Consider the following 20,999-nt stretch of genomic DNA (forward strand, 5'->3'; position numbering starts at 1 on the left):
TCTTTTATTGAAAAGGATTCCTATGCATGCTCAGGAGCAGCAATGCACTACTTGGAGTTAGCTGCTGATTGGTGGCTGCGCATATATGCCTCTTGTGATTGATTCAATTGATGTGTTCAGCTAGATCCTAGTTGTGCATTGCTGCTACTTCAACAAAGAATAACATGAGAATGAAACAAATCCAATCATAGAAGTAAATTGGAAAGTGGATTACAATTGTATGCTCTATTTGAATCACAAAAGCAAAATGTTGTGTTTCATGTCCCTTTAAGCCATATTTCTTGAATAACACTAAATGAACTGTAAATCCTATATAATCAATAGTTGGATCTAGGATGATATTTAAAACACAGGGACCTTTATTCCACATTCAGTTGCCTCATTAAATTTACTATCTACCCATGCAGAAATGTCTATATTCTTAATTAGTGGAGCGTTGCCATGGTATTCTTTTTCTGGTCTCCTTCACTACGTAAACATTCTTCCTGTTCCCTTTTCAATTTCAGTATAATAAAACATATGAGCAGAAAAGGAAAATAATATTGAGTGCTGGACTTAATTAAATTTATACAAAGACTTCTGCAGGGCTGGTCATTGGATCAGACAACTACTGACCAATGTTCATGAGGCTCTTTGTAACCCAGTACAACCCTGACCTCTATTAATATGGCCAATATTGCAGGATGAGCTCTGATTGGTCAACCATGAAGAGCGTGGTTAAATCATATATGGGGGGGGGGGGGGCGGAGTTAGCTGCCGTACTGAGTGGTAGCTTGTGAGGAGAGCTCCGTCATTAACTTTCTAATATATTATACAAAAAGACAGAAAGAGGTGTTAAATCCTATCCTATTCAGCAGTACTGATGTACCTAAGCCTTGGGGCTACCATCCTGGTCTTTTAGATAATTTAGAGATCTGAACTTTTCTCATACTTGGACACAGATGGGAGGCCAGCCCTAACCGGGCACAATCAAGGTTCTCATTAGCCTTCTCTGCTGTTTTTATCTGCACAAGGGCTTGACAGCAGATCCAGAGGATCGGGGCCCCACTCTGGAGCAAGTGTGGTTGACAGGGTGGTGAGTGCCTAGATCAAGGCACGCAGAGGATTCCTCTCAGGAGTGTAATTGGTGCAAGGCCTAGTGACTCTTGTAGACCCGAGCTGGTCTCGTTCTAGGCCGCAACAAATCCAAGCCTTCTGTGGGCATCCGAGGCTAACTGGGAGTGTAGCTTAGCAACACTTTAGGAGCTGCAAGACTGCATCTCACCTGAAAAGCCCGAGGTGGCCGAGTCCAAGTGTAGTGGCGCGAAGGGCCGCCATCTTGTCTTTCTGCTTTGCGGTGGAGACCTGACTGCTGCTGATGCTCCAGGTGAGTATTCTGTTCTGCTGCCGCAGTCGCTGAAGATCTAACCTGTACTTGGTAGGTCCATCCATCCAAGATCTGTTCCTCCCTAGTGCAACTGGAGGGAACAAGTTTGGCCCTGCATACAATACCAAGCTTACCAGGAGCCAGCTGAGACCGGAATTTTGGCAAGATCCACTCTGCATACAAAATACTAGGGGCCCTTTGTGTTTCTCAGATAGAACCCCTAAGTGATCCTTGTTGCTACTATATAACCCCTTCAGTTTTGGGCACGCCATAAAGCTTCCTTACATACAGACATTTGGGGGAGCACATGGTTACTACTTGTGATATATTACCACAGCTAGCTAAGCTGAACATTTGAACTATCACCAAGATTCATTCTATCAGAGGCATCTGCCAAATATATATTTTCTGTGCTTCCCTTTTTATAACCCTGTTTACAAGGAGGGCAATAAGGTTCTTATGCAGATCCTGTGTGCCAGGAGAAGTTTACCCTTCTGATACTGTGTTTTACCTAAAGTACAAAACTCAAAGAGCCCCCACCGCACAGCTGACTTTACAATATTTGCCACATGGAACTGGTCCCTAGTCATATTAAAGTTAGCCTCTTATTGCTAGATACAGAGGACTTTCCAAGAGTTTATTGCCCTATAACATTTGTATATACTCTGTTTGGTCAGTTGAATTGTTATCCATTCATAGTCTAAGTAGATTGTCTGTGGGTCTTACCCCTCACCTCCCCGCTCCTGCCCAGCTTGTCTCCCTTTTCCCTTCCTTCGGGTCGTATCCCCTCTTTTCCCGAGGTGGGGTTGGGACCTAAGATATTTGTATTAATGTACATGCTATACTCACTTCTAAATATCTGCTGTATGTGTCACGTGGTTTAGTACTGTATTAGTGTATTATATTCTGGGCTCTGCCTTGCTGGGGCTGCACTAAGTTCGATTTTTCGGCCTCCTAATACTGATTTTGAGGGTTTGTGTCGCCTCATAATGGAGATGGTGTAGCTCTGGAAGGCAGGCTGGGGTCGGCCCCGTTCGTACCAATGATATTTTGTTTATAATTACATTCTGAGACATAGCTTATTAACTCTATCAGTACTGGTGAGATTGACTAAGATACTATCATTGCATCCCGAGGTTGGCCAACACTTATTCAAATATGCCGCAAACATCGAGAAGGCATCCCAGTACTCCAGCGATGGTCAAAAAACATAATTTATGCTTACCTGATAAATTTATTTCTCTTGTAGTGTATCCAGTCCACGGATCATCCATTACTTATGGGATATTCTCCTTCCCAACAGGAAGTTGCAAGAGGATCACCCACAGCAGAGCTGCTATATAGCTCCTCCCCTAACTGCCATATCCAGTCATTCGACCGAAACAAACAGAGAAAGGAGAAACCATAGGGTGCAGTGGTGACTGTAGTTTAATTAAATTTTAGACCTGCCTTAAAATGACAGGGCGGGCCGTGGACTGGATACACTACAAGAGAAATAAATTTATCAGGTAAGCATAAATTATGTTTTCTCTTGTTAAGTGTATCCAGTCCACGGATCATCCATTACTCATGGGATACCAATACCAAAGCTAAAGTACACGGATGATGGGAGGGACAAGGCAGGGATTAAGCGGAAGGAACCACTGCCTGAAGAACCTTTCTCCCAAAAACAGCCTCCGAAGAAGCAAAAGTATCAAATTTGTAAAATTTTGAAAAAGTGTGAAGCGAAGACCAAGTCGCGGCCTTGCAAATCTGTTCAACAAAGGCCTCATTTTTAAAGGCCCAGGTGGAAGCCACAGCTCTAGTAGAATGAGCTGTAATTCTTTCAGGGGGCTGCTGTCCAGCAGTCTCATAGGCTAGGCGTATAATACTCCGAAGCCAAAAGGAAAGAGAGGTTGCCGAAGCTTTTTGACCTCTCCTCTGTCCAGAATAAACGACAAACAGGGAAGATGTTTGACGAAAATCTTTAGTAGCTTGTAAGTAAAACTTCAAGGCACAGACTACGTCCAGATTATGTAAAAGACGTTCCTTCTTTGAAGAAGGATTTGGACACAATGATGGAACAACAATCTCTTGATTGATATTCTTGTTAGAAACCACATTAGGTAAAAACCCAGGTTTGGTACGCAGAACTACCTTATCTGCATGAAAAATCAGATAAGGAGAATCACATTGTAAGGCAGATAGCTCAGAGACTCTCCGAGCCGAGGAAATAGCCATCAAAAACAGAACTTTCCAAGATAAAAGCTTAATATCAATGGAATGAAGGGGTTCAAACGGAACTCATTGAAGAACTTTAAGAACCAAGTTTAAGCTCCATGGGGGAGCAACAGGTTTAAACACAGGCTTAATTCTAACCAAAGCCTGACAAAATGCCTGGACGTCTGGAACTTCTGCCAGACGCTTGTGCAAAAGAATAGACAGAGCAGAAATCTGTCCCTTTAAGGAACTAGCTGATAATCCTTTGTCCAAACCCTCTTGGAGAAAGGACAATATCCTAGGAATCCTAACCTTACTCCATGAGTAATTCTTGGATTCACACCAGTAAAGATATGTACGCCATATCTTGTGATAGATTTTCCTGGTAACAGGCTTTCGTGCCTGTATTAAGGTATCAATGACTGACTCGGAGAAGCCATGCTTTGATAGAATCAAGCGTTCAATCTCCATGCAGTCAGTCTCAGAGAAATTAGATTTGGATGATTAAAAGGACCTTGTATTAGAAGGTCCTGTCTTAGAGGCAGAGTCCATGGTGGAAAGGATGACATGTCCACTAGGTCTGCATACCAGGTCCTGCGTGGCCACGCAGGCGCTATTAGAATCACTGATGCTCTCTCCTGTTTGATTTTGGCAATCAGTCGAGGGAGCAGAGGAAACGGTGGAAACACATAAGCCAGGTTGAAGAACCAAGGCGCTGCTAGAGCATCTCTCAGCGTCGCTTCTGGGTCCCTGGACCTGGATCCGTAACAAGGAAGCTTGGCGTTCTGGCGAGACGCCATGAGATCCAACTCTGGTTTGCCCCAACGATGAATCAATTGAGCAAACACCTCCGGATGGAGTTCCCACTCCCCCGGGTGAAAAGTCTGACGACTTAGAAAATCCGCCTCCCAGTTCTCCACGCCTGGGACATGGATTGCTGACAGGTGGCAAGAGTGAGTCTCTCTCTGCCCAGCAAATTATTTTTGAGACTTCTAACATCGCTAGGGAACTCCTGGTTCCCCCTTGATGGTTGATGTAAGCCACAGTCGTGATATTGTCCGACTGAAATCTGATGAACCTCAGTGTTGCTAACTGAGGCCAAGCCAGAAGAGCATTGAATATTGCTCTTAACTCCAGAATATTTATCGGAAGGAGTTTCTCCTCCTGAGTCCACGATCCCTGTGCCTTCAGGGAGTTCCAGACTGCACCCCAACCTAGAAGGCTGGCATCTGTTGTTACAATTGTCCAATCTGGCCTGCGAAAGGTCATACCCTCGGACAGGTGGACCCGAGACAACCACCAGAGAAGAGAATCTCTGGTCTCTTGATCCAGATTTAGCAGAGGGGACAAATCTGTGTAATCCCCATTCCACTGACTTAGCATGCATAATTGCAGCGGTCTGAGATGAAGGCGCGCAAATGGCACTATGTCCATTGCCGCTACCATTAAGTCGATCACCTCCATACACTGAGCCACCGAAGGGCGCGGAATGGAATGAAGAATACGGCAAGCATTTAGAAGCTTTGATAACCTGGACTCCGTCAGGTAAATTTCCATCTCTACAGAATCTATAAGAGTCCCTAAGAAGGAGACTCTTGTGAGTGGGGATAGAGAACTCTTTTCCTCGTTCACTTTCCACCCGTGCGATCTCAGAAATGCCAGAACTATCTCTGTATGAGACTTGGCAATTTGAAAGCTTGACGCCTGTATCAGGATGTCGTCTAGATACGGAGCCACCGCTATGCCTCGCGGTCTTAGAACCGCCAGAAGTGAGCCCAGAACCTTCATAAAGATTCTCGGGGCTGTAGCCAACCCGAAGGGAAGAGCTACAAATTGGTAATGCCTGTCTAGAAAGGCAAACCTTAGGAACCGATGATAATCTTTGTGAATCGGTATGTGAAGGTAGGCATCCTTTAAGTCCACTGTGGTCATGTACTGACCCTCTTGGATCATGGGTAGGATGGTCCGAATAGTTTCCATTTTGAAAGATGGAACTCTGAGGAATTTGTTTAAGATCTTTAGATACAAAATTGGTCTGAAGGTTCCCTCTTTTTTGGGAACCACAAACAGATTTGAATAAAAACCCTGTCCTTGTTCCATCCGCGGAACTGGATGGATCACTCCCATTACTAGGAGGTCTTGCACACAGCGTAGGAATGCCTCTTTCTTTATCTGATTTGCAGATAACCTTGAAAGATGAAATCTCCCTTGTGGAGGGGAAGCTTTGAAGTCCAGAAGATATCCCTGAGATATGATCTCCAACGCCCAGGGATCCTGAACATCTCTTGCCCACGCCTGGGCGAAGAGAAAAAGTCTGCCCCTACTAGATCCGTCGCCGGATAGGGGGCCGTTCCTTCATGCTGTCTTAGAGGCAGCAGCAGGCTTTCTGGCCTGCTTGCCTTTGTTCCAGGACTGGTTAGGTTTCCAGGCCTGCTTGGATTGAGCAAAAGTTCCCTCTTGTCTTGGAGCGGAGGAAGTTGATGCTGCACCTGCCTTGGAATTTCGAAAGGCACGAAAATTAGACTGTTTGGCCTTTCATTTGGCCCTGTCCTGAGGAAGGGTATGACCCTTACCTCCAGTAATGTCAGCAATAATTTCTTTCAAACCAGGCTGAATAAGGTCTGCCCCTTGAAAGGAATGTTGAGTAATTTAGACTTTGAAGTCACATCAGCTGACCAGGATTTGAGCCATAGCGCCCTATGCGCCTGGATGGCGAATCCGGAATTCTTAGCCGTTAGTTTAGTCAAATGAACAATGGCATCAGAAACAAATGAGTTAGCTAGCTGAAGAGTTCTAAGCTTGTCAACAATTTCAGTCAATGGAGCTGTATGGATGGCCTCTTCCAGGGCCTCAAACCAGAATGCCGCCGCAGCAGTGACAGGCGCAATGCATGTAAGGGGCTGTAAAATAAAACCTTGTTGAATAAACATTTTCTTAAGGTAACCCTCTAATTTTTTATCCATTGGATCTGAAAAAGCACAACTGTTCTTAACCGGGATAGTGGTACGCTTTGCTAAAGTAGAAACTGCTCCCTCCACCTTAGGGACAGTCTGCCATAAGTCCTGTGTAGTGGCATCTATTGGAAAGATTTTTCTAAATATAGGAGGTGGGGAAAAGAGCACACCGGGCCTATCCCACTCCTTACTAATAATTTATGTAAGCCTTTTAGGTATTGGAAAAACATCAGTACTCACCGGCACTGCATAGTATTTATCCAGCCTACACAATTTCTCTGGCACTGCAATTGTGTCACAGTCATTCAGAGCAGCTAATACCTCCCCAAGCAATACACAGAGTTTCTCAAGCTTAAATTTAAAATTAGAAATCTCTGAATCAGGTCTCCCCGAATCAGAGTCGTCACCCACAGACAAGCTCTCCGTCCTCAGGTTCTGCATATTGTGACGCAGTATCAGACATGGCTCTTACAGCATCTACGCGCTCTGTATCTCGTCTAACCCCAGAGCTATCGCGCTTGCCTCTCAATTCAGGCAATCTGGATAATACCTCTGACAGGGTATTATTCATGATTGCAGCCATGTTCTGCAAAGTAATCGCTATGGGCGTCCCTGATGTACTTGGCGCCATATTAGTGTGCGTCCCTTGAGCGGGAGGCGAAGGGTCCGACACGTGGGGAGAGTTAGTCGGCATAACTTCCCCCTCGACAGACCCCTCTGGTGACAATTCTTTTATAGATAAAGACTGATCTTTACTGTTTAAGGTGAAATCAATACATTTAGTACACATTCTCCTATGGGGCTCCACCATGGCTGTTTCAGACATGTTTGTACAGACTAGCAATGAGACTAGCAAGCTTAGAAAACACTTTAAAGCAAGTTAACAAGCAATATAAAAAAAAACGTTACTGTGCCTTTAAGAGAAACAAATTTGACAAAATTTGAAATAACAGTGAAAAAAGGCAGTTACACTAACAAATTTTTTTACAGTGTATGTAACAAGTCAGCAGAGCATTGCACCCACTTGCAAATGGATGATTAACCCCTTAATAACAAAAACAGAATAATAAATGACAAAAACGTTTTTTTAAACACAGTCACAACAACTGCCACAGTCTACTGTGATTGTTACCCTCCTCAAACACGACTTTGAAGCCTTTTGAGCCCTTCAAAGATGTCCTGTATCATGCAGAGGGAAGCTGAATGTCTCTGTCAGTATTTTTAGCTACACAGAAAAGCACTAAAATAGGCCCTTCCCACTCATATTGCAACAGTGGAAAGCTTCAGGAAACTGTCTCTAGGCAGAAATCAAACCAGCCATGTGGAAAAAAACTAGGCCCCAATAAGTTTTGTCACCAAACATATATAAAAACGATTAACATGCCAGCAAACGTTTTATATTACATTTTTATAAGAGTATGCATCTCTATTAATAAGCCTGATACCAGTAGCTATCACTGCATTTAAGGCTTTACTTACATTAATCCGGTATAAGCAGCATTTTCTAGCAAATTCCATCCCTAGAAAAATATTAACTGCACATACCTTATTGCAGGAAAACCTGCACGCCATTCCCTCTCTGAAGTTACCTCACTCCTCAGAATATGTGAGAACAGCCATGGATCTTAGTTACTTCTGCTAAGATCATAGAAAATGCAGGCAGATTCTTCTTCTAAATACTGCCTGAGATAAACAGCACACTCCGGTACCATTTAAAAATAACAAACTTTTGATTGAAGAAATAAACTAAGTATAAAACACCACTCTCCTCTTACGACCTCCATCTTTGTTGAGGGTTGCAAGAGAATGACTGGATATGGCAGTTAGGGGAGGAGCTATATAGCAGCTCTGCTGTGGGTGATCCTCTTGCAACTTCCTGTTGGGAAGGAGAATATCCCATAAGTAATGGATGATCCGTGGACTGGATACACTTAACAAGAGAAAGACTGTTTTTGATCACTTTACCCAACAGCCAAAGAACCCATACCCTGCAGGAAGGGACTTAAGCGAACCTGAATCACAAGATGAAGGTTCACAGTCTAGCACGCAGTCTACCGCTCATTTGCAACACCACATCCTTGAATCTACAATGAAAAAAACATTGGCTGTGCAGACTAAGTCTATCACTGCCGAGATACAAAGGAGTTCCTCTGAACTGAGGAAAGATATTATGGAGATTGGAGAGACAGAATGACGACCTTGCCACCGATCACTCAAACTTCGTATACTGAGAACCTAGGATAGAGCCCAGAGAAACAATATTCGATTCATAGGAATTACGGAAAGCCTGTCTAGAGGAGAACTACAAGAATACCTTAAGTCTCTTTTCATGGCACTTCTGGGCCCCTTAGAGGGTTCCTCCCACGCTATGAAGCGAGCACACAGGGTCCTAAGACCGAGGAAAATGTCAGACAGACCTAGGGATGTTGTGGTATGCTTCCGCCACTTTACCTTCAAGGACCGGCTGATGCAGGCCTTCAGTAAACCAGTATAGCCGGATAATTTCAGGGATGTACAATCCTTTCCAGACCTATCTTCCCATACCCTGCAACAGCGCAGGATCTATATGCCTATAACCACCATATTCAGAAGGACGAACATTAAGTATAGGTGGGGCTACCCCACAAAACTAATAGTGACAAAGGATAACCAAAACCAAGTGGTAACATCTCTCTCCCAGGGTATCACTCTCCTATCTAACTGGGGCCTACAAAAAGAGCAAGGGCCTCCGCCAGCTTCTCATCCTAGTAAACTTCGGGCCTCTGCCCCAGAATGGACAGTACAAGAACAAAGACCTAAGCGGCAGAGACCTAGCCCTCCCAATAAGTCTCTAAGGCCCCAAGCCTTACCGACCTGAAATGAATCTCACCTTTACTGTGGACTCTATGTGGCTTAAGCAAGCTATGTCATAACTATTGTGTTTTTCTGTTCTGTTGTTAGTTTACATTATGATGTCTATACAAGAGCAGGGCTGACTATCTCAGCTTCACTTTCTAATTGAACTAGTTCTCACCCCGCCCCCCCAATTTAAAGCCCACGTCTGGGTTCCACTTAGGTGAACTACTTTCACCGATATTTTCTTCCCTGGTATTCTCCCCCCCCCCATTCCCCTGCCAGGTGAAATCTAATTTGACTTAAAGTACAATATTGCATGTGTCTTTTCTAAGGTTTATAACACAAAATGTAAGAGGCCTGAATACGGCCTGTAAAAGAAGTCTGTTAACTAGATCTCTCAAGTTCCACAGAGGAGATGTAGCATTTCTCTAGGAGACACACTTACCTATAGACGGCCCATCTACATCCATCTCAAAAGATTTCCCTATATTCGAATCAGCCCCCTTCACCAAAAAAGCTAGAGGTGTTGCCATTCTGGTACACAAAAGAGTTGCGTAGGAACCAATACATGTTATTAGAGACCCCCAAGCTAGGTACCTCATTCTAGTATGCAACCTAGACCATATCACCTATACCTTGGTCTCAATCTATCTCCCAAATGTCCTTCAACCTGCATACCTCAAAAAGATCTTATGTAAGGTGGAGTAGATTAACCAGGGTAGGGTGATCCTGGCGGGTGACTTTAACATGGTTTGGGATAGTAAAATGGATAGGAAATCCAAACACACCAAAAAGAAGGTCACCACTCCCAACCTAGCGAGCTATAAATTCAGAACCCTAATGGCACAGTATAGTTACTACGATATTTGGAGGTTCCCCACCCCCATAACACATATTCTAGGTTGGATTACCTTTTCTGCCACTCTGAAACTTTAGATATAGTTCAGTCCACAAGAATTGCAATTTGTCCATGGTCAGATCATGACCAAGTCACATTAGACCTCAAATCCGTAAAACACGATCCAAATCCACTTGGCTACTGCCCCACCACATACTGTCGGACATACCCTTTAGAGAAGAACTAAGAAATTAGTTACATTTTTTTATACAAACCCATGACAACCCCCAAATTCGAGATGACACTATATGGAGAACATTTAAGGCTACCGTTAGGGGCCACTTTATAAGGAAACAGGCTCATTTAAAGGAAACAAGCATGCCTTTTTCTCTCCCAAGCCCATTGTAAGCTAAGAGACCTTGACCACCAACACCGCATATCTAACACCCTCGATCTGAGCAACAGAATAGCTGATCTCAGATGGCACATCAGCCAAATGGAGTTCAAGAAAACCCAATCCCACCTATTTAGACTGACACAGCTCTTTTACTCAAAAAGCAATAAAGCTGACACTTTATTGGTAAATAGGCTGAGACAGCGTATGGGGGGCCTCGCGCATACATGCCTTGAAACAAGGGGACCATATCTATAGGTTTCCAGCCCAGATCAGCCAAAAATTTGGTGAATATTACTCGGCCTTATATAATATACATCAAGATGAACCCATAAAACCAGCCTCACATGAGGTTCTTAATTCCTTTCAACATTCTCTAAAGTTGCCAACCCTTAATGAGGATCAGATGGAGGCTTTAGCAAGCCCCTTTTCTATCCAGGAGATCAAGCAAGTAATTAAAAAATTAAAACCATTCAAAGCACCAGGTCCAGACGGATACTCGGCAGTCTTCTACAAGACTTATAGGAAATCTCACCCCTTTTACTTAAATACTTTAACCTAGCAAGGGAGGAGGGGAGGTTCCAGAGGGAGTTTCTCAAGACCTCAATTACAGCTATCCCTAAACCGGATAAAGAGCCCTCACTACTAATTACAGGCCCATCTCATTAATAAACGTAGACATTAAAGTATACTCAAAGATCCTGGCGAACAATATATCGAGGTTACTCCCCGATATCATTGAACCTGACCAAGTGGGTTTTATCCATGGCTGGGAGGGCCCGGACAATACTAAAAGGCTGCTGAACATCCTCTAATCCAAAAGATTAAATAAGCCCCTGGTGGTAGTCTCCCTCGACGCTGAGAAGGCATTCAATCGGATCAGTTGGGACTATTTATGGAAGGTCTTAGAAACATTCCAATTCCCAGAACAAACTGTGTTGGCTATTAAAGCATTATACTCCTCATCTACCACCTATGTCCGAGGCCTAGGATTTACTTTTTCCCATATCCAATGGCACCCGGCAGTGATGTCCCCTGTCCCCCTTACTATTTGCCCTAGCGATAGAGCCACTAGCAGCGCATTGAGGGAATCACACTCCAAGGTACGGTTTACAAGATAGCATTATTCACAGACAATATTACAATATTCTCCACTAAGCCTAAACAGATGATCCCCAAATTGCTAGAGATTCTGGAGAAGTTTAGCAATTTCTCTTATTACAAACTAGATCATAGCAAAACTGAGATATACACTAGAGGACTTTCTGCAGACCTATCTACATACCTTCAGGATAAATATAACTTTATAGTCAAAGACACCCACATAAGACACTTAGGGGTTAAGCTCACAAATGACCTTCGCCAAATGATAATTACTGCCCCTTAATTTCCGAACTCAGGTCCCTTAAGCAAAAATGGCATTCTAACTCCATCTCCTGGCTGGGGCGCATTACAGCTCTTAAAATTAGTTTTCTTCCCAAATTGACATACTTATTTAAGTGTCTCCCACTTTGAGTGCCCAAACAAATTCTCTTACAGTTTCAAAGTGGATGCACAAGGTACATATTGCAAGGTAAACCCCCGCGCATAGCCCATAAAATCTGGCAGTATCCCAGGTTACACGGAGGGGTTGCTTCCCCATCTATAGTAAGATATCATAAGGTGGCAATGCTTACTTATATCTCTCAATGGGGAGTCAAAGACTCCCAAAGCAAATGGAGAGACATAGAACAAGCTTCTTTACCCTTTAATATTTACTTGCGTGACCTCATCTGGATCCCACCACATTCGTAGGAATTTATCTATTTATAACCCTTTGATTAGAGAATACTTCTCGTCCTGGGACCAGATTAGGCACTATAAATCTAACCCCTCCCCCATCACTGCTTTCTCTGGCCTCATGGGTCTTCCTTACTCTCACCCTGGAACATGGGCTCGATTAGGGTTTGAAAAGGTTTCAGACCTATGGTCTACTTGCTCGCAGGGTCAATTTGTCCCAAACTAATTCTCTTACAGTTTCAAAGTGGATGCACAAGGTACATATGGCAAGGTAAACCCCGCGCATAGCCCATAAAATCTGACAGTATCCCAGGTTACACGGAGGGGTTGCTTCCCCATCTATAGTAAGATATCATAAGGTGGCAATGCTTACTTATATCTCTCAATGGGGAGTCAAAGACTCCCAAAGCAAATGGAGAGACATAGAACAAGCTTCTTTACCCTTTAATATTTACTTGCGTGACCTCATCTGGATCCCACCACATTCGTAGGAATTTATCTATTTATAATCCTTTGATTAGAGAATACTTCTCGTCCTGGGACCAGATTAGGCACTATAAATCTAACCCCTCCCCCATCACTGCTGTCTCTGGCCTCATGGGTCTTCCTTACTCTCACCCTGGAACATGGGCTTGATTAGGGTTTGAAATGGTTTCAGACCTATAGTCCACCTGCTCGCAGGGTCAATTTGTCCCACTAGACCAAATCAGGGAATTCGCACCTATACCTCCTTTCCTGATATTTGAATATACTCGAGTAATCAGTCTACTTTCCAGCTGGGGATTCAAGCCCACGACTCCCCGCCAGCTAACATTGTGGGAATCTAGGTGACAACAGGGACTTAGATTAGGTAGACCCATGTCAATCCACTATAGCTTAATGGAAGGAGCAGCGCCTATAGGTAAAGCACCACATATTGCGAAGTGGGAACAGAGATTCAACTTTTCTGTCCCCACCCAGACCTGGCAACGCACGCTTTTATTAACTAAAAAAGCCATCCACTGTGTTACCCTATTTGAGACATACTTTAAACTCCTCACACACTGGTACTATGTCCCAGTACGACTAGCCAAAATATGTTTGACTGCATCTCCTAAGTGCTGGAGAAACTGTGACCTCATTGGAAATATGACACATACAGTATATGGTGGGGCTGCCCGAAACTCAAGAATCTGTGGAATAAGTGCTTCACCACTCTGTCCAGATTATGGATTTCCCTCCCTAACACACCAGAAACAGCCCTGTTTCATCTGGGCTCTTGCAGATTACCCAGACATCAAGACTACCTGAGTATCTACCTATTTTCAGCCATGAAACTGACCATTGCTAGAGCTTGGAAAAGAGTTACCCCCCCCCTCTTGGCAAGAAGTAGTTTCAATTATGGCATATATCTACTCTATGGAGAAAAAAGTGTTATTCTTTAGCAAAATCTGACCTTTTTGAAATGATCTGGGCCGATTGGAAAGCCTCGTTTAGCACACTCTGGCTTCCCAACCTGGAAACATAAAGAGGCCACTCTCGCCTACAGCCTGACTCTCTCCCCTCTCTCCGTACCCCACTCTGGATAAAATTACCTTTTTATAAACCTACACAGTACTTCTCTAGTACGATAGGCACTCACCTACTCCCAGCCTTCCCCTAACCCAACTCACCTCACTTTTGACATGGAACATTCATTCCGCTAACCAAGGGTTAAATTCCCCTTTGAACCTACTTATGTGAGTATTAAGCATAATGTATTTATTTGTTATATGTATTATCTTTTATGTGCAGTTGTGTACACATGGGTACACCGTTGTTTATTTTATTTGAAAATAAATAAAACAATTTTAAAAAAAAATCATATGTAGGGTTTTATCACAATCTATTGTTTTTTAGCTCTGTTTTAGCTACAAATCAGCCTTTTAGATGTCAGAGAGGCCACAAACAGCCATTTTCATTATCGGCAGCACTTTTTTCCTTAAAGGGACAGTCTACTTGAACATTTTTATTGTTTAAAAAACATAAAATTATGCTTACCTGATAATTTCAATTCCATCTTTGGGAGGAGAGTTCACTGCTTCATTCATTACTTGTGGGAATTAAGAACCAGGCCACCAGGAGGAGGCAAAGACACCCCAGCCAAAGGCTTAAATACCTCCCCCACTGCACTCATCCCCCAGTCATTCTGCCAAGAGAACAAAAAACAGTAGGAGAAATATCAGGGTATAAATGGTGCCAGAAGAATAAAATTAAATTTAGGTCCGCCCCTGGAGAAACAGGCGGGAGCAGTGGACTCTCCTCTCACAGATGGAAATGAAATTATCAGGTAAGCATAATTTATGTTTTCCATCTTAATGGGAGGAGAGTCCACTGCTTCATTCATTACTTGTGGGAACAAATACCCAAGCTCTAGAGGACACTAAATGAAACGGGAGGGTAAAAGGAGGTGGACCCTCATTGCAAGGCTGCTAACTCAGAGACTCTGCAAGCCGAAGCAAGAGCCAGAAGAAATAGAACCTTCCAGGAAAGAATCTTAATGTCAAGCGCATGCATAGGCTCAAACAGAGCCCTCTGCAAAACCTTAAGAATCAAATTTAAGCTCCAAGGAGGAGCAGAAGATCTAAATACCGGTCTGATTCTAAACAGAGCCTGAACAAAGGACTGAATATCAGGAAGCTCCACTAGCTTCTTGTGTAAGAGAACCGATAAGGCTAAAATCTGTCCCTTTAAGGAACTGGTGGGAAGACCCTTATCCAGACCATCCTGGAGAAAAGCCAGAATCCTGGATACCTTAATCTTGTGCCAAGGATATCCACGTTCCTCACACCAGGATAAAAAGGTCCTCCACACCTTATGATAGATGCAACAAATGACCGGTTTCCTGGCCTGAATGAGAGTATCAATCACTCTTTCCGAGAGTGGCAAAGACTAGGCGTTCAATCTCCACGCAGTCAGTCTCAGAGAATCAAGATATTGGTGGAGAAAAGGACCCTGAACCAGGGTCCTCCATGGAGGTTACCTCTGCGACAGGGTAACCTCCATGGAGGAGACGACGACATTGCCTCTCCCCATATGGCACTTTTGTTGTAGCTAGAGCGCCGATTATACAACAATTCAAACTGTTAGCTCAAAGAAAAATGTACTTTTGAAAAGCGCGTAGGAGCACGGCGTATTTGAATTTCATATCTATTTTAAAAAGCAAGTAATAGTGCATCTTCATTACCATTGATGGATTAAACTTACTATACACACATGCTTTGTTATATTATCTCTGTCTGAATACCTAAACCCAATACTTAGGACCCGATATTCAAAACATTGACAGACCAAACTGCCTGCTTAGGTTCGCCAAGCTCACAGTCCTTAGGTCTATCGATATATTCCAGAAATGGAGGCTGAGCTGTGAAGTGCAGACGAATGGCGATGTGTCTCACATAGGATATAATCGGGATCACTAGGTCAGGAAAAGCCCTTCGATATCTCCACTCGTCTGCCCTATCAGGGAGGGGGAGTGCTGTATTTGAAGTGTTCTTACACAGCATAGACAGTGCGTACACTGAGACAAAAAGAGTTTTCTGTGTAGGAACACTTAAGATAATGCATACCTAACATCTACTGAACCTTCACTACCTGCCTCACTCTGGAAAATCTTGCAACAGAAAAGGTGGCGAGACAAATATGGCTGAAAACTTGTGCCCAGTCTATAGTGCAGCTCTTAAACTATATCGCATACTGCCAATGTTTCCAAATTAAAATGCAGGTTACTCCCATGGAACACCCAGCTAACTCCCACGGAGCACCTATATCTACATCATGTTTGCAAGCTACCTTGCTAATAAAGACAACAACAAAAAAAATCTTCCTATTAAAACTATAGGAGCTATGTTGATACATTTATATACAATGTATCATTCATATCTATCTTATTGTACAATGCATATAATAAAAAGGTATAGTCTAGTCAAAATTAAACTTTTATGATTCAGATAGAGCATGCAATTTAAAGTAACTTTTTAATTGACTTCTATTATCATTTTTCTTCATTCTCTTGGTATCTTTATTTGAAAAAGCAAGATGTAAGCTTAGCATATGACCGATTTTTGGTTCAGCGCACCTGGGTAGCGCTTGCTGATTGGTGACTACATTTAGACACCAATCAGCAAATGCTACCCAAGTGCTGAATCAAAAATGGGCCGGCTGCTAAGCTTACATTGAAATAAAGATACCAAGAGAATGAAGAAAAATTGATAATAGGAGAAAATTTAAAAAGTTGCTTAAAATTGCATTCTCTATCTAAATCATGAAAGTTTAATTTTGACTAGACTATCCCTTTAAGCTCTTTTGCTTAAAAAAAAACGTATCCTAAAAAAGATTCCCTGAAAAGTGATTAAGCTCTTTTGCAAACCCTAAACAAACTCCCTAAAAAAATTCCTAACGCTAAACCCCAAAAGTTAGTACTCACAACTTGAATCCGGCTCTCCAGCGGCGCTCCTCTTCTGTCTTCTTCCATGGCGATGCTCCTCTGGGGTTGTCCTCTTCTTCCATTTTCCATACATCTTCTTTTCTTCTGATCTTCCGTCCAATTGAATGCAAGGTTCCCCCTTATATAGGGGTGTTCTGGCATTTCTATTGGCTGATTTTTTAATTCTTTGCCTTAGCAAATAAAATGAAAGAGGAAGTTGGACGGAATATCAGATGAAAAGAAGATGGAAGAAGAGAATACCCCCAGAGGAGCAGGGCTATGGAAGAAGACAGAAGAGGAGTGCCCCAGAGCTTCCCCCCAAGGAGCCAGATTCAAGTTAGTGACTACTAACTTTTGGGGTTTAGCGTTAGGGATTTTTTTTGTTTAGGGTTTGCAAAAGAACTTAATCACTAATGCCCAAATCAAAAGAGCTTAATCATGGGTGCCGTTTTTAGGGCATCTTTTTTAGGATAAGGTTTTTAAAGATTTTATTTAGCAAATATATATTTTTTTTTTTGTTATGTTAATGGTAGTGTTTTTTTATTTTGTGTAACTTAGGGGGTCTTAGGTTAGGGGTTTAAGTAGTTTAGGGGTAGTTTGCAGTGGGTAATGGTGGCTATGGGGTTAATTAGTGTAGGGGTCGTTTGTGGTGGGGTATTGGAGGTTAGGGCGTTAAGTAGTGTATTGTGGTGGGGTGTTATGATGGTTTAGGGGTTAATAGGTATGTTTATTAGGTTTGGTGATATATTTAAAAGAGATCCTTTATTTGATATCATCAATATAGGTGTCGGTGCTGCTTGGAATATCTCATCAGCATCACCACCCATTGTGAATAGTAAAACGCCTCTCAGCGATGCTGCCTTTAAACATTGATGTCAACCGCTTGTAATACTTTACTGGCTTTGAAGCAGTCATGTTTGGGAGAAAATCTCTATGTAAAGAATTCAATTGCTTTTATTACAAAATGATTTAAAAGCAGATAACAGTACCAGGTATTTGTTCTTTTTGAATGCATTGTAATATATTAGATTATTGTACTGTAGTCTCTTGAATATTGCCCCTTCAAACAACGCTACAGATAATGAACGGGTTAATAGAATAAATTATTATACTGCATGCAAACTAGACACCGACATGCGGGTTAAGCAGCATATCTGTAATTAGACCAGTCTTGCTAATGACACTGTGTTCTGACAGATATAATTTGCACGTCTGATTTTTACAGACAGTTTCGCTGTTTATGTCTTAAGTGCTCTCTTAAATAACAACGTATTGAGAGATGTTTTAAGACAATGCTATTTACAGACATACTGACAGATGAACAGGGACAGACAAATACAGACAGAGACAAACAGACAGACAAGCCACATACATAGATAGATAGATCCATAGATAGATGATAGATAGATCCATAGATGATAGATAGATCCATAGATGATAGATCCATAGATATATCCATAGATATATGATAGATAGATCCATATATAGATGTTAGATAGATAGATCCATAGATAGATGATAGATATATAGATAGATAGATAGATAGATAGATAGATAGATAGATAGATAGATAGAAGGGTAGATAGATAGATGGGTAGATTAATTTGATAGATAGATGAGATAAATAGATAGATGGGTAGATTAATTTGATAGAGAGATAGAGATAGATATGGAAACAAAAGCACTCCAAGTTTATTACTGACATAAACTAAGTATGATATGTACTGATAAGTCTCCTTTCCTCCTTTTAAAAAACAAACAATCATCAAAGGGACATGAAACCCATTTTTTCCTTTCATTACTCAGATAGACGATACAATTTTAAACAACTTTCCAATGTACTTCTTTAATCTAATTTGCTTTGTACTCCTGGCATCCTTTGTTGAAAACCATACCTAAGTAGGCCGAGGAGCAGCATAGCTCCCAGTAATGCATTGATGCTCCTTTAGCTAAGAATAGCACGATAAATTAGCGCTCCACTTGAAATCTGGCACTAAATGTATGAAGGTGATGTCCCACTTATGATAGTCATATAGTAAGTACTAATCTGCACTTATGATAGTCATATAGTAAGTACTAACCTGCACTTATGATAGTCATATAGTAAGTACTAATCTGCACTTATGATAGTCATATAGTAAGCACTAACCTGCACTTATGATAGTCATATATTAAGCACTAACCTGCACTTATGATAGTCATATAGTAAGCACTAACCTGCACTTATGATAGTCATATAGTAAGCACTTACTTGCACTTATGATAGTCATATAGTAAGCACTTACTTGCACTTATGATAGTCATATAGTAAGCACTAACCTGCACTTATGATAGTCATATAGTAAGCACTTACCTGCACTTATGATAGTCATATAGTAAGTACTAACCTGCACTTATGATAGTCATATAGTAAGCACTAACCTGCACTTAGGATAGTCATATAGTAAGCACTAACCTGTACTTATGATAGTCATATAGTAAGCACTTACCTGCAGTTATGATAGTCATATAGTAAGCACTTACCTGCACTTATGATAGTCATATAGTAAGCACTAACCTGCACTTATGATAGTCATATAGTAAGCACTAACCTGCACTTATGATAGTCTTATAGTAAGCACTAACCTGCACTTATGATCCCAGAGAGAACTTTTTTTCCCTTTCTGTGATGAGATTTTTTTTAGTGAAAATTTTTCTGCAGGTCATTTTTAAATAAAATAAAATTGTAAATTTGTCAGTTACACTAAAGCACCAGATCAATTGCAATGTGTTGGTTAACTGGAGAATAAAGCAATATTTAAAGTTGTATAATCTAGTGAAGTAGTTGAAAACTGCATTGCAAATTAGCTGCAGACAAAAAAGTAACTGTAAAATGTATCTTGAATTAATTTGTTTCCTTTTCTCTTAGTCTATCATAGAAATGTAGTAATAAAAAGGTGCATTGATCATACTAACAGCTTACATTCAGAGAAAAACAGCTTTGCAGACTGTGAAAAGCTAGGGAATGAGCTTGCAAAAATCTCAGAGCCAGGCAACAATCAATGCACTGCTGCTTTGCAGCACTACTGCATATTTGATTGTTGTCTTCAAACAGCACTTTGCTCTGGATGCACTGTGTTAAGGAAAACTTATACAATGCAGCCAGAGAACAGCTCTGTTTAAAAAGAACAGCCTAATGTGGAGAAGCACTGAAAAGTTAAAGGGCTAACAGTTCCTGTTCTTTCTGCAGACATGCTGCATTTTCTGTGATGACATCTCAGATCACTATGTTCTGCCTTGGGGCTTCTGATAGTCATATAGTAAGCACTAACCTGCACTTCTGATAGTCATATAGTAAGCACTAACCTGCACTTCTGATAGTCATATAGTAAGCACTAACCTGCACTTCTGATAGTCATATAGTAAGTACTAACCTGCACTTATGATAGTCATATAGTAAGTACTAACCTGCACTTCTGATAGTCATATAGTAAGTACTAACCTGCACTTCTGATAGTCATATAGTAAGTACTAACCTGCACTTCTGATAGTCATATAGTAAGTACTAACCTGCACTTCTGATAGTCATATAGTAAGTACTTACCTGCACTTCTGATAGTCATATAGTAAGTACTAACCTGCACTTCTGATAGTCATATAGTAAGTACTAACCTGCACTTCTGATAGTCATATAGTAAGTACTAACCTGCACTTCTGATAATCATATAGTAAGCACTGACCTGCACTTCTGATAGTCATATAGTAAGTACTAACCTGCACTTCTGATAGTCATATAGTAAGTACTAACCTGCACTTCTGATAGTCATATAGTAAGTACTAACCTGCACTTCTGATAGTCATATAGTAAGCACTAACCTGCACTTCTGATAGTCATATAGTAAGTACTAACCTGCACTTCTGATAGTCATATAGTAAGTACTAACCTGCACTTCTGATAGTCATATAGTAAGTACTAACCTGCACTTCTGATAGTCATATAGTAAGTACTAACCTGCACTTCTGATAGTCATATAGTAAGCACTAACCTGCACTTCTGATAGTCATATAGTAAGTACTAACCTGCACTTCTGATAGTCATATAGTAAGTACTAACCTGCACTTCTGATAGTCATATAGTAAGTACTAACCTGCACTTCTGATAGTCATATAGAAAGTACTAACCTGCACTTCTGATAATCATAGTAAGCACT

At 41.6% G+C, this 20,999-nt stretch overlaps 1 protein-coding gene across 1 annotated transcript in view; it reads right to left on the minus strand.

The window, feature by feature from the left end:
* The window catches only part of FAM20A (FAM20A golgi associated secretory pathway pseudokinase), a 190,421-nt gene that overhangs the window by 91,568 nt on the left and 77,854 nt on the right, over positions 1–20,999 (minus strand). The window lies entirely within an intron of this gene.

The sequence above is a fragment of the Bombina bombina genome, chromosome 1 (assembly GCF_027579735.1).
Source record: "Bombina bombina isolate aBomBom1 chromosome 1, aBomBom1.pri, whole genome shotgun sequence".
Classification (NCBI taxonomy): domain Eukaryota; kingdom Metazoa; phylum Chordata; class Amphibia; order Anura; family Bombinatoridae; genus Bombina; species Bombina bombina.